Source organism: Mytilus trossulus, chromosome 12 (genome assembly GCF_036588685.1).
Source record: "Mytilus trossulus isolate FHL-02 chromosome 12, PNRI_Mtr1.1.1.hap1, whole genome shotgun sequence".
Taxonomy (NCBI): Eukaryota; Metazoa; Mollusca; class Bivalvia; order Mytilida; family Mytilidae; genus Mytilus; species Mytilus trossulus.
In genome coordinates, this window is record NC_086384.1 from 48,112,626 (window position 1) to 48,127,557 (window position 14,932).

Below are 14,932 nucleotides of genomic sequence, written 5' to 3' on the forward strand. Positions count from 1 at the left end.
CAAAAGAAACCAAAACTAACACTTTTTAATGTCTCTATGTATCAGTTAACATCTATTTAAAGCAACAGAAAGCATACTTCATGTATCAGACTTATGAAAGATGGCCAGAAGGTAAATTTATATGAGCCTGTGCCAAAAAATAGAGGTTTTCAAATAAAGTGAGGCCTTATATCAAATGTAATATGTTTCCCTTACAACAATTTTCTGGAGTTGTTAAGTTATCAAAAAAACTTTAACATGTTATAAATGCACTTTCAATGGAAATATAAGTTTCAAACAGCATAACACATGTGGATAAAATGGTCTTTAGCTATGTCTTGCTTAAAAAAACAGGTTGTCAATTTAGGCCGTTCCCCACGTTTGCATATTAAAAAGCATATAAATGATATGGGAGATGAATATATGCTTCTTTTTACTTAAATCTGTGCTTAGATATGATAAAACATGGAGCCTAGATGTAACAAGAATGTCACTTTCAACTATATATGTAGACAGTATGATCTGATGCAAAGTTTATTAACTTTACTGTTTATAACCTGAATGAAATTTCAGCCTCAAAAGGCCAATATTTTAACCACTAGCTATCCAACAGAAGAAAATAAAGGTAGCCTGTGAAACAGAAATTGTTAAACAACCAGTAATAAGTGTTTTTGATATAGATTCAGTGCAATCTGTTTAGGAATACAAATTTGAAGTGCTTAGAACTTCACATTTCACCTGCTGCATATACTGACCATTAGACGTAGACTATAAAAACAGCACATTTTGCACTCTTTTTATGTTTTTTATCTACTTTCTTTTGTGTGCAGAGTTCACAAATGAGTAAGAGAACTGAAATAAATACCACAAACACAAATAGATATCAGAAAAAAAACTCTCAGAGAGAAATTAAGCATGCAGTTTTGCAAAACTACTAAAAATATTGAAAAAGCTACATTTTAGGCATTTTAACCTGAAAAGTGACTTTTTCACAAAATTTCTATCAAATGAAAGTGAAAATCATTTCTTCTCATGTAGTTTGACAAATTAATACCTTTAGATCATTCAGAGAAGATGTCAAAGTAAAATTTCAAAATTTGCTGAAATGCACCTATTAGGGGCCTAAAACTTGACCAATTCTAATAACACTTGGCATGATTTTAGCTAAGTATATTATAAAACAGTTTACAAAGTTTCAAAGCCATATGATACCAAATAAAAAAAATTAGGCATTTTTTATATCTGAATTTTGGGTGCTAAATTGTGGCGTTGAATTAGAACAATTTCAACTATCAAATTTGAGCTGCTAAAAACCAAAAGAAACCAAAACTAACACTTTTTAATGTCTCTATGTATCAGTTAACATCTATTTAAAGCAACAGAAAGCATACTTCATGTATCAGACTTATGAAAGATGGCCAGAAGGTAAATTTATATGAGCCTGTGCCAAAAAATAGAGGTTTTCAAATAAAGTGAGGCCTTATATCAAATGTAATATGTTTCCCTTACAACAATTTTCTGGAGTTGTTAAGTTATCAAAAAAACTTTAACATGTTATAAATGCACTTTCAATGGAAATATAAGTTTCAAACAGCATAACACATGTGGATAAAATGGTCTTTAGCTATGTCTTGCTTAAAAAAACAGGTTGTCAATTTAGGCCGTTCCCCACGTTTGCATATTAAAAAGCATATAAATGATATGGGAGATGAATATATGCTTCTTTTTACTTAAATCTGTGCTTAGATATGATAAAACATGGAGCCTAGATGTAACAAGAATGTCACTTTCAACTATATATGTAGACAGTATGATCTGATGCAAAGTTTATTAACTTTACTGTTTATAACCTGAATGAAATTTCAGCCTCAAAAGGCCAATATTTTAACCACTAGCTATCCAACAGAAGAAAATAAAGGTAGCCTGTGAAACAGAAATTGTTAAACAACCAGTAATAAGTGTTTTTGATATAGATTCAGTGCAATCTGTTTAGGAATACAAATTTGAAGTGCTTAGAACTTCACATTTCACCTGCTGCATATACTGACCATTAGACGTAGACTATAAAAACAGCACATTTTGCACTCTTTTTATGTTTTTTATCTACTTTCTTTTGTGTGCAGAGTTCACAAATGAGTAAGAGAACTGAAATAAATACCACAAACACAAATAGATATCAGAAAAAAAACTCTCAGAGAGAAATTAAGCATGCAGTTTTGCAAAACTACTAAAAATATTGAAAAAGCTACATTTTAGGCATTTTAACCTGAAAAGTGACTTTTTCACAAAATTTCTATCAAATGAAAGTGAAAATCATTTCTTCTCATGTAGTTTGACAAATTAATACCTTTAGATCATTCAGAGAAGATGTCAAAGTAAAATTTCAAAATTTGCTGAAATGCACCTATTAGGGGCCTAAAACTTGACCAATTCTAATAACACTTGGCATGATTTTAGCTAAGTATATTATAAAACAGTTTACAAAGTTTCAAAGCCATATGATACCAAATAAAAAAAATTAGGCATTTTTTATATCTGAATTTTGGGTGCTAAATTGTGGCGTTGAATTAGAACAATTTCAACTATCAAATTTGAGCTGCTAAAAACCAAAAGAAACCAAAACTAACACTTTTTAATGTCTCTATGTATCAGTTAACATCTATTTAAAGCAACAGAAAGCATACTTCATGTATCAGACTTATGAAAGATGGCCAGAAGGTAAATTTATATGAGCCTGTGCCAAAAAATAGAGGTTTTCAAATAAAGTGAGGCCTTATATCAAATGTAATATGTTTCCCTTACAACAATTTTCTGGAGTTGTTAAGTTATCAAAAAAACTTTAACATGTTATAAATGCACTTTCAATGGAAATATAAGTTTCAAACAGCATAACACATGTGGATAAAATGGTCTTTAGCTATGTCTTGCTTAAAAAAACAGGTTGTCAATTTAGGCCGTTCCCCACGTTTGCATATTAAAAAGCATATAAATGATATGGGAGATGAATATATGCTTCTTTTTACTTAAATCTGTGCTTAGATATGATAAAACATGGAGCCTAGATGTAACAAGAATGTCACTTTCAACTATATATGTAGACAGTATGATCTGATGCAAAGTTTATTAACTTTACTGTTTATAACCTGAATGAAATTTCAGCCTCAAAAGGCCAATATTTTAACCACTAGCTATCCAACAGAAGAAAATAAAGGTAGCCTGTGAAACAGAAATTGTTAAACAACCAGTAATAAGTGTTTTTGATATAGATTCAGTGCAATCTGTTTAGGAATACAAATTTGAAGTGCTTAGAACTTCACATTTCACCTGCTGCATATACTGACCATTAGACGTAGACTATAAAAACAGCACATTTTGCACTCTTTTTATGTTTTTTATCTACTTTCTTTTGTGTGCAGAGTTCACAAATGAGTAAGAGAACTGAAATAAATACCACAAACACAAATAGATATCAGAAAAAAAACTCTCAGAGAGAAATTAAGCATGCAGTTTTGCAAAACTACTAAAAATATTGAAAAAGCTACATTTTAGGCATTTTAACCTGAAAAGTGACTTTTTCACAAAATTTCTATCAAATGAAAGTGAAAATCATTTCTTCTCATGTAGTTTGACAAATTAATACCTTTAGATCATTCAGAGAAGATGTCAAAGTAAAATTTCAAAATTTGCTGAAATGCACCTATTAGGGGCCTAAAACTTGACCAATTCTAATAACACTTGGCATGATTTTAGCTAAGTATATTATAAAACAGTTTACAAAGTTTCAAAGCCATATGATACCAAATAAAAAAAATTAGGCATTTTTTATATCTGAATTTTGGGTGCTAAATTGTGGCGTTGAATTAGAACAATTTCAACTATCAAATTTGAGCTGCTAAAAACCAAAAGAAACCAAAACTAACACTTTTTAATGTCTCTATGTATCAGTTAACATCTATTTAAAGCAACAGAAAGCATACTTCATGTATCAGACTTATGAAAGATGGCCAGAAGGTAAATTTATATGAGCCTGTGCCAAAAAATAGAGGTTTTCAAATAAAGTGAGGCCTTATATCAAATGTAATATGTTTCCCTTACAACAATTTTCTGGAGTTGTTAAGTTATCAAAAAAACTTTAACATGTTATAAATGCACTTTCAATGGAAATATAAGTTTCAAACAGCATAACACATGTGGATAAAATGGTCTTTAGCTATGTCTTGCTTAAAAAAACAGGTTGTCAATTTAGGCCGTTCCCCACGTTTGCATATTAAAAAGCATATAAATGATATGGGAGATGAATATATGCTTCTTTTTACTTAAATCTGTGCTTAGATATGATAAAACATGGAGCCTAGATGTAACAAGAATGTCACTTTCAACTATATATGTAGACAGTATGATCTGATGCAAAGTTTATTAACTTTACTGTTTATAACCTGAATGAAATTTCAGCCTCAAAAGGCCAATATTTTAACCACTAGCTATCCAACAGAAGAAAATAAAGGTAGCCTGTGAAACAGAAATTGTTAAACAACCAGTAATAAGTGTTTTTGATATAGATTCAGTGCAATCTGTTTAGGAATACAAATTTGAAGTGCTTAGAACTTCACATTTCACCTGCTGCATATACTGACCATTAGACGTAGACTATAAAAACAGCACATTTTGCACTCTTTTTATGTTTTTTATCTACTTTCTTTTGTGTGCAGAGTTCACAAATGAGTAAGAGAACTGAAATAAATACCACAAACACAAATAGATATCAGAAAAAAAACTCTCAGAGAGAAATTAAGCATGCAGTTTTGCAAAACTACTAAAAATATTGAAAAAGCTACATTTTAGGCATTTTAACCTGAAAAGTGACTTTTTCACAAAATTTCTATCAAATGAAAGTGAAAATCATTTCTTCTCATGTAGTTTGACAAATTAATACCTTTAGATCATTCAGAGAAGATGTCAAAGTAAAATTTCAAAATTTGCTGAAATGCACCTATTAGGGGCCTAAAACTTGACCAATTCTAATAACACTTGGCATGATTTTAGCTAAGTATATTATAAAACAGTTTACAAAGTTTCAAAGCCATATGATACCAAATAAAAAAAATTAGGCATTTTTTATATCTGAATTTTGGGTGCTAAATTGTGGCGTTGAATTAGAACAATTTCAACTATCAAATTTGAGCTGCTAAAAACCAAAAGAAACCAAAACTAACACTTTTTAATGTCTCTATGTATCAGTTAACATCTATTTAAAGCAACAGAAAGCATACTTCATGTATCAGACTTATGAAAGATGGCCAGAAGGTAAATTTATATGAGCCTGTGCCAAAAAATAGAGGTTTTCAAATAAAGTGAGGCCTTATATCAAATGTAATATGTTTCCCTTACAACAATTTTCTGGAGTTGTTAAGTTATCAAAAAAACTTTAACATGTTATAAATGCACTTTCAATGGAAATATAAGTTTCAAACAGCATAACACATGTGGATAAAATGGTCTTTAGCTATGTCTTGCTTAAAAAAACAGGTTGTCAATTTAGGCCGTTCCCCACGTTTGCATATTAAAAAGCATATAAATGATATGGGAGATGAATATATGCTTCTTTTTACTTAAATCTGTGCTTAGATATGATAAAACATGGAGCCTAGATGTAACAAGAATGTCACTTTCAACTATATATGTAGACAGTATGATCTGATGCAAAGTTTATTAACTTTACTGTTTATAACCTGAATGAAATTTCAGCCTCAAAAGGCCAATATTTTAACCACTAGCTATCCAACAGAAGAAAATAAAGGTAGCCTGTGAAACAGAAATTGTTAAACAACCAGTAATAAGTGTTTTTGATATAGATTCAGTGCAATCTGTTTAGGAATACAAATTTGAAGTGCTTAGAACTTCACATTTCACCTGCTGCATATACTGACCATTAGACGTAGACTATAAAAACAGCACATTTTGCACTCTTTTTATGTTTTTTATCTACTTTCTTTTGTGTGCAGAGTTCACAAATGAGTAAGAGAACTGAAATAAATACCACAAACACAAATAGATATCAGAAAAAAAACTCTCAGAGAGAAATTAAGCATGCAGTTTTGCAAAACTACTAAAAATATTGAAAAAGCTACATTTTAGGCATTTTAACCTGAAAAGTGACTTTTTCACAAAATTTCTATCAAATGAAAGTGAAAATCATTTCTTCTCATGTAGTTTGACAAATTAATACCTTTAGATCATTCAGAGAAGATGTCAAAGTAAAATTTCAAAATTTGCTGAAATGCACCTATTAGGGGCCTAAAACTTGACCAATTCTAATAACACTTGGCATGATTTTAGCTAAGTATATTATAAAACAGTTTACAAAGTTTCAAAGCCATATGATACCAAATAAAAAAAATTAGGCATTTTTTATATCTGAATTTTGGGTGCTAAATTGTGGCGTTGAATTAGAACAATTTCAACTATCAAATTTGAGCTGCTAAAAACCAAAAGAAACCAAAACTAACACTTTTTAATGTCTCTATGTATCAGTTAACATCTATTTAAAGCAACAGAAAGCATACTTCATGTATCAGACTTATGAAAGATGGCCAGAAGGTAAATTTATATGAGCCTGTGCCAAAAAATAGAGGTTTTCAAATAAAGTGAGGCCTTATATCAAATGTAATATGTTTCCCTTACAACAATTTTCTGGAGTTGTTAAGTTATCAAAAAAACTTTAACATGTTATAAATGCACTTTCAATGGAAATATAAGTTTCAAACAGCATAACACATGTGGATAAAATGGTCTTTAGCTATGTCTTGCTTAAAAAAACAGGTTGTCAATTTAGGCCGTTCCCCACGTTTGCATATTAAAAAGCATATAAATGATATGGGAGATGAATATATGCTTCTTTTTACTTAAATCTGTGCTTAGATATGATAAAACATGGAGCCTAGATGTAACAAGAATGTCACTTTCAACTATATATGTAGACAGTATGATCTGATGCAAAGTTTATTAACTTTACTGTTTATAACCTGAATGAAATTTCAGCCTCAAAAGGCCAATATTTTAACCACTAGCTATCCAACAGAAGAAAATAAAGGTAGCCTGTGAAACAGAAATTGTTAAACAACCAGTAATAAGTGTTTTTGATATAGATTCAGTGCAATCTGTTTAGGAATACAAATTTGAAGTGCTTAGAACTTCACATTTCACCTGCTGCATATACTGACCATTAGACGTAGACTATAAAAACAGCACATTTTGCACTCTTTTTATGTTTTTTATCTACTTTCTTTTGTGTGCAGAGTTCACAAATGAGTAAGAGAACTGAAATAAATACCACAAACACAAATAGATATCAGAAAAAAAACTCTCAGAGAGAAATTAAGCATGCAGTTTTGCAAAACTACTAAAAATATTGAAAAAGCTACATTTTAGGCATTTTAACCTGAAAAGTGACTTTTTCACAAAATTTCTATCAAATGAAAGTGAAAATCATTTCTTCTCATGTAGTTTGACAAATTAATACCTTTAGATCATTCAGAGAAGATGTCAAAGTAAAATTTCAAAATTTGCTGAAATGCACCTATTAGGGGCCTAAAACTTGACCAATTCTAATAACACTTGGCATGATTTTAGCTAAGTATATTATAAAACAGTTTACAAAGTTTCAAAGCCATATGATACCAAATAAAAAAAATTAGGCATTTTTTATATCTGAATTTTGGGTGCTAAATTGTGGCGTTGAATTAGAACAATTTCAACTATCAAATTTGAGCTGCTAAAAACCAAAAGAAACCAAAACTAACACTTTTTAATGTCTCTATGTATCAGTTAACATCTATTTAAAGCAACAGAAAGCATACTTCATGTATCAGACTTATGAAAGATGGCCAGAAGGTAAATTTATATGAGCCTGTGCCAAAAAATAGAGGTTTTCAAATAAAGTGAGGCCTTATATCAAATGTAATATGTTTCCCTTACAACAATTTTCTGGAGTTGTTAAGTTATCAAAAAAACTTTAACATGTTATAAATGCACTTTCAATGGAAATATAAGTTTCAAACAGCATAACACATGTGGATAAAATGGTCTTTAGCTATGTCTTGCTTAAAAAAACAGGTTGTCAATTTAGGCCGTTCCCCACGTTTGCATATTAAAAAGCATATAAATGATATGGGAGATGAATATATGCTTCTTTTTACTTAAATCTGTGCTTAGATATGATAAAACATGGAGCCTAGATGTAACAAGAATGTCACTTTCAACTATATATGTAGACAGTATGATCTGATGCAAAGTTTATTAACTTTACTGTTTATAACCTGAATGAAATTTCAGCCTCAAAAGGCCAATATTTTAACCACTAGCTATCCAACAGAAGAAAATAAAGGTAGCCTGTGAAACAGAAATTGTTAAACAACCAGTAATAAGTGTTTTTGATATAGATTCAGTGCAATCTGTTTAGGAATACAAATTTGAAGTGCTTAGAACTTCACATTTCACCTGCTGCATATACTGACCATTAGACGTAGACTATAAAAACAGCACATTTTGCACTCTTTTTATGTTTTTTATCTACTTTCTTTTGTGTGCAGAGTTCACAAATGAGTAAGAGAACTGAAATAAATACCACAAACACAAATAGATATCAGAAAAAAAACTCTCAGAGAGAAATTAAGCATGCAGTTTTGCAAAACTACTAAAAATATTGAAAAAGCTACATTTTAGGCATTTTAACCTGAAAAGTGACTTTTTCACAAAATTTCTATCAAATGAAAGTGAAAATCATTTCTTCTCATGTAGTTTGACAAATTAATACCTTTAGATCATTCAGAGAAGATGTCAAAGTAAAATTTCAAAATTTGCTGAAATGCACCTATTAGGGGCCTAAAACTTGACCAATTCTAATAACACTTGGCATGATTTTAGCTAAGTATATTATAAAACAGTTTACAAAGTTTCAAAGCCATATGATACCAAATAAAAAAAATTAGGCATTTTTTATATCTGAATTTTGGGTGCTAAATTGTGGCGTTGAATTAGAACAATTTCAACTATCAAATTTGAGCTGCTAAAAACCAAAAGAAACCAAAACTAACACTTTTTAATGTCTCTATGTATCAGTTAACATCTATTTAAAGCAACAGAAAGCATACTTCATGTATCAGACTTATGAAAGATGGCCAGAAGGTAAATTTATATGAGCCTGTGCCAAAAAATAGAGGTTTTCAAATAAAGTGAGGCCTTATATCAAATGTAATATGTTTCCCTTACAACAATTTTCTGGAGTTGTTAAGTTATCAAAAAAACTTTAACATGTTATAAATGCACTTTCAATGGAAATATAAGTTTCAAACAGCATAACACATGTGGATAAAATGGTCTTTAGCTATGTCTTGCTTAAAAAAACAGGTTGTCAATTTAGGCCGTTCCCCACGTTTGCATATTAAAAAGCATATAAATGATATGGGAGATGAATATATGCTTCTTTTACTTAAATCTGTGCTTAGATATGATAAAACATGGAGCCTAGATGTAACAAGAATGTCACTTTCAACTATATATGTAGACAGTATGATCTGATGCAAAGTTTATTAACTTTACTGTTTATAACCTGAATGAAATTTCAGCCTCAAAAGGCCAATATTTTAACCACTAGCTATCCAACAGAAGAAAATAAAGGTAGCCTGTGAAACAGAAATTGTTAAACAACCAGTAATAAGTGTTTTTGATATAGATTCAGTGCAATCTGTTTAGGAATACAAATTTGAAGTGCTTAGAACTTCACATTTCACCTGCTGCATATACTGACCATTAGACGTAGACTATAAAAACAGCACATTTTGCACTCTTTTTATGTTTTTTATCTACTTTCTTTTGTGTGCAGAGTTCACAAATGAGTAAGAGAACTGAAATAAATACCACAAACACAAATAGATATCAGAAAAAAAACTCTCAGAGAGAAATTAAGCATGCAGTTTTGCAAAACTACTAAAAATATTGAAAAAGCTACATTTTAGGCATTTTAACCTGAAAAGTGACTTTTTCACAAAATTTCTATCAAATGAAAGTGAAAATCATTTCTTCTCATGTAGTTTGACAAATTAATACCTTTAGATCATTCAGAGAAGATGTCAAAGTAAAATTTCAAAATTTGCTGAAATGCACCTATTAGGGGCCTAAAACTTGACCAATTCTAATAACACTTGGCATGATTTTAGCTAAGTATATTATAAAACAGTTTACAAAGTTTCAAAGCCATATGATACCAAATAAAAAAAATTAGGCATTTTTTATATCTGAATTTTGGGTGCTAAATTGTGGCGTTGAATTAGAACAATTTCAACTATCAAATTTGAGCTGCTAAAAACCAAAAGAAACCAAAACTAACACTTTTTAATGTCTCTATGTATCAGTTAACATCTATTTAAAGCAACAGAAAGCATACTTCATGTATCAGACTTATGAAAGATGGCCAGAAGGTAAATTTATATGAGCCTGTGCCAAAAAATAGAGGTTTTCAAATAAAGTGAGGCCTTATATCAAATGTAATATGTTTCCCTTACAACAATTTTCTGGAGTTGTTAAGTTATCAAAAAAACTTTAACATGTTATAAATGCACTTTCAATGGAAATATAAGTTTCAAACAGCATAACACATGTGGATAAAATGGTCTTTAGCTATGTCTTGCTTAAAAAAACAGGTTGTCAATTTAGGCCGTTCCCCACGTTTGCATATTAAAAAGCATATAAATGATATGGGAGATGAATATATGCTTCTTTTTACTTAAATCTGTGCTTAGATATGATAAAACATGGAGCCTAGATGTAACAAGAATGTCACTTTCAACTATATATGTAGACAGTATGATCTGATGCAAAGTTTATTAACTTTACTGTTTATAACCTGAATGAAATTTCAGCCTCAAAAGGCCAATATTTTAACCACTAGCTATCCAACAGAAGAAAATAAAGGTAGCCTGTGAAACAGAAATTGTTAAACAACCAGTAATAAGTGTTTTTGATATAGATTCAGTGCAATCTGTTTAGGAATACAAATTTGAAGTGCTTAGAACTTCACATTTCACCTGCTGCATATACTGACCATTAGACGTAGACTATAAAAACAGCACATTTTGCACTCTTTTTATGTTTTTTATCTACTTTCTTTTGTGTGCAGAGTTCACAAATGAGTAAGAGAACTGAAATAAATACCACAAACACAAATAGATATCAGAAAAAAAACTCTCAGAGAGAAATTAAGCATGCAGTTTTGCAAAACTACTAAAAATATTGAAAAAGCTACATTTTAGGCATTTTAACCTGAAAAGTGACTTTTTCACAAAATTTCTATCAAATGAAAGTGAAAATCATTTCTTCTCATGTAGTTTGACAAATTAATACCTTTAGATCATTCAGAGAAGATGTCAAAGTAAAATTTCAAAATTTGCTGAAATGCACCTATTAGGGGCCTAAAACTTGACCAATTCTAATAACACTTGGCATGATTTTAGCTAAGTATATTATAAAACAGTTTACAAAGTTTCAAAGCCATATGATACCAAATAAAAAAAATTAGGCATTTTTTATATCTGAATTTTGGGTGCTAAATTGTGGCGTTGAATTAGAACAATTTCAACTATCAAATTTGAGCTGCTAAAAACCAAAAGAAACCAAAACTAACACTTTTTAATGTCTCTATGTATCAGTTAACATCTATTTAAAGCAACAGAAAGCATACTTCATGTATCAGACTTATGAAAGATGGCCAGAAGGTAAATTTATATGAGCCTGTGCCAAAAAATAGAGGTTTTCAAATAAAGTGAGGCCTTATATCAAATGTAATATGTTTCCCTTACAACAATTTTCTGGAGTTGTTAAGTTATCAAAAAAACTTTAACATGTTATAAATGCACTTTCAATGGAAATATAAGTTTCAAACAGCATAACACATGTGGATAAAATGGTCTTTAGCTATGTCTTGCTTAAAAAAACAGGTTGTCAATTTAGGCCGTTCCCCACGTTTGCATATTAAAAAGCATATAAATGATATGGGAGATGAATATATGCTTCTTTTTACTTAAATCTGTGCTTAGATATGATAAAACATGGAGCCTAGATGTAACAAGAATGTCACTTTCAACTATATATGTAGACAGTATGATCTGATGCAAAGTTTATTAACTTTACTGTTTATAACCTGAATGAAATTTCAGCCTCAAAAGGCCAATATTTTAACCACTAGCTATCCAACAGAAGAAAATAAAGGTAGCCTGTGAAACAGAAATTGTTAAACAACCAGTAATAAGTGTTTTTGATATAGATTCAGTGCAATCTGTTTAGGAATACAAATTTGAAGTGCTTAGAACTTCACATTTCACCTGCTGCATATACTGACCATTAGACGTAGACTATAAAAACAGCACATTTTGCACTCTTTTTATGTTTTTTATCTACTTTCTTTTGTGTGCAGAGTTCACAAATGAGTAAGAGAACTGAAATAAATACCACAAACACAAATAGATATCAGAAAAAAAACTCTCAGAGAGAAATTAAGCATGCAGTTTTGCAAAACTACTAAAAATATTGAAAAAGCTACATTTTAGGCATTTTAACCTGAAAAGTGACTTTTTCACAAAATTTCTATCAAATGAAAGTGAAAATCATTTCTTCTCATGTAGTTTGACAAATTAATACCTTTAGATCATTCAGAGAAGATGTCAAAGTAAAATTTCAAAATTTGCTGAAATGCACCTATTAGGGGCCTAAAACTTGACCAATTCTAATAACACTTGGCATGATTTTAGCTAAGTATATTATAAAACAGTTTACAAAGTTTCAAAGCCATATGATACCAAATAAAAAAAATTAGGCATTTTTTATATCTGAATTTTGGGTGCTAAATTGTGGCGTTGAATTAGAACAATTTCAACTATCAAATTTGAGCTGCTAAAAACCAAAAGAAACCAAAACTAACACTTTTTAATGTCTCTATGTATCAGTTAACATCTATTTAAAGCAACAGAAAGCATACTTCATGTATCAGACTTATGAAAGATGGCCAGAAGGTAAATTTATATGAGCCTGTGCCAAAAAATAGAGGTTTTCAAATAAAGTGAGGCCTTATATCAAATGTAATATGTTTCCCTTACAACAATTTTCTGGAGTTGTTAAGTTATCAAAAAAACTTTAACATGTTATAAATGCACTTTCAATGGAAATATAAGTTTCAAACAGCATAACACATGTGGATAAAATGGTCTTTAGCTATGTCTTGCTTAAAAAAACAGGTTGTCAATTTAGGCCGTTCCCCACGTTTGCATATTAAAAAGCATATAAATGATATGGGAGATGAATATATGCTTCTTTTTACTTAAATCTGTGCTTAGATATGATAAAACATGGAGCCTAGATGTAACAAGAATGTCACTTTCAACTATATATGTAGACAGTATGATCTGATGCAAAGTTTATTAACTTTACTGTTTATAACCTGAATGAAATTTCAGCCTCAAAAGGCCAATATTTTAACCACTAGCTATCCAACAGAAGAAAATAAAGGTAGCCTGTGAAACAGAAATTGTTAAACAACCAGTAATAAGTGTTTTTGATATAGATTCAGTGCAATCTGTTTAGGAATACAAATTTGAAGTGCTTAGAACTTCACATTTCACCTGCTGCATATACTGACCATTAGACGTAGACTATAAAAACAGCACATTTTGCACTCTTTTTATGTTTTTTATCTACTTTCTTTTGTGTGCAGAGTTCACAAATGAGTAAGAGAACTGAAATAAATACCACAAACACAAATAGATATCAGAAAAAAAACTCTCAGAGAGAAATTAAGCATGCAGTTTTGCAAAACTACTAAAAATATTGAAAAAGCTACATTTTAGGCATTTTAACCTGAAAAGTGACTTTTTCACAAAATTTCTATCAAATGAAAGTGAAAATCATTTCTTCTCATGTAGTTTGACAAATTAATACCTTTAGATCATTCAGAGAAGATGTCAAAGTAAAATTTCAAAATTTGCTGAAATGCACCTATTAGGGGCCTAAAACTTGACCAATTCTAATAACACTTGGCATGATTTTAGCTAAGTATATTATAAAACAGTTTACAAAGTTTCAAAGCCATATGATACCAAATAAAAAAAATTAGGCATTTTTTATATCTGAATTTTGGGTGCTAAATTGTGGCGTTGAATTAGAACAATTTCAACTATCAAATTTGAGCTGCTAAAAACCAAAAGAAACCAAAACTAACACTTTTTAATGTCTCTATGTATCAGTTAACATCTATTTAAAGCAACAGAAAGCATACTTCATGTATCAGACTTATGAAAGATGGCCAGAAGGTAAATTTATATGAGCCTGTGCCAAAAAATAGAGGTTTTCAAATAAAGTGAGGCCTTATATCAAATGTAATATGTTTCCCTTACAACAATTTTCTGGAGTTGTTAAGTTATCAAAAAAACTTTAACATGTTATAAATGCACTTTCAATGGAAATATAAGTTTCAAACAGCATAACACATGTGGATAAAATGGTCTTTAGCTATGTCTTGCTTAAAAAAACAGGTTGTCAATTTAGGCCGTTCCCCACGTTTGCATATTAAAAAGCATATAAATGATATGGGAGATGAATATATGCTTCTTTTTACTTAAATCTGTGCTTAGATATGATAAAACATGGAGCCTAGATGTAACAAGAATGTCACTTTCAACTATATATGTAGACAGTATGATCTGATGCAAAGTTTATTAACTTTACTGTTTATAACCTGAATGAAATTTCAGCCTCAAAAGGCCAATATTTTAACCACTAGCTATCCAACAGAAGAAAATAAAGGTAGCCTGTGAAACAGAAATTGTTAAACAACCAGTAATAAGTGTTTTTGATATAGATTCAGTGCAATCTGTTTAGGAATACAAATTTGAAGTGCTTAGAACTTCAC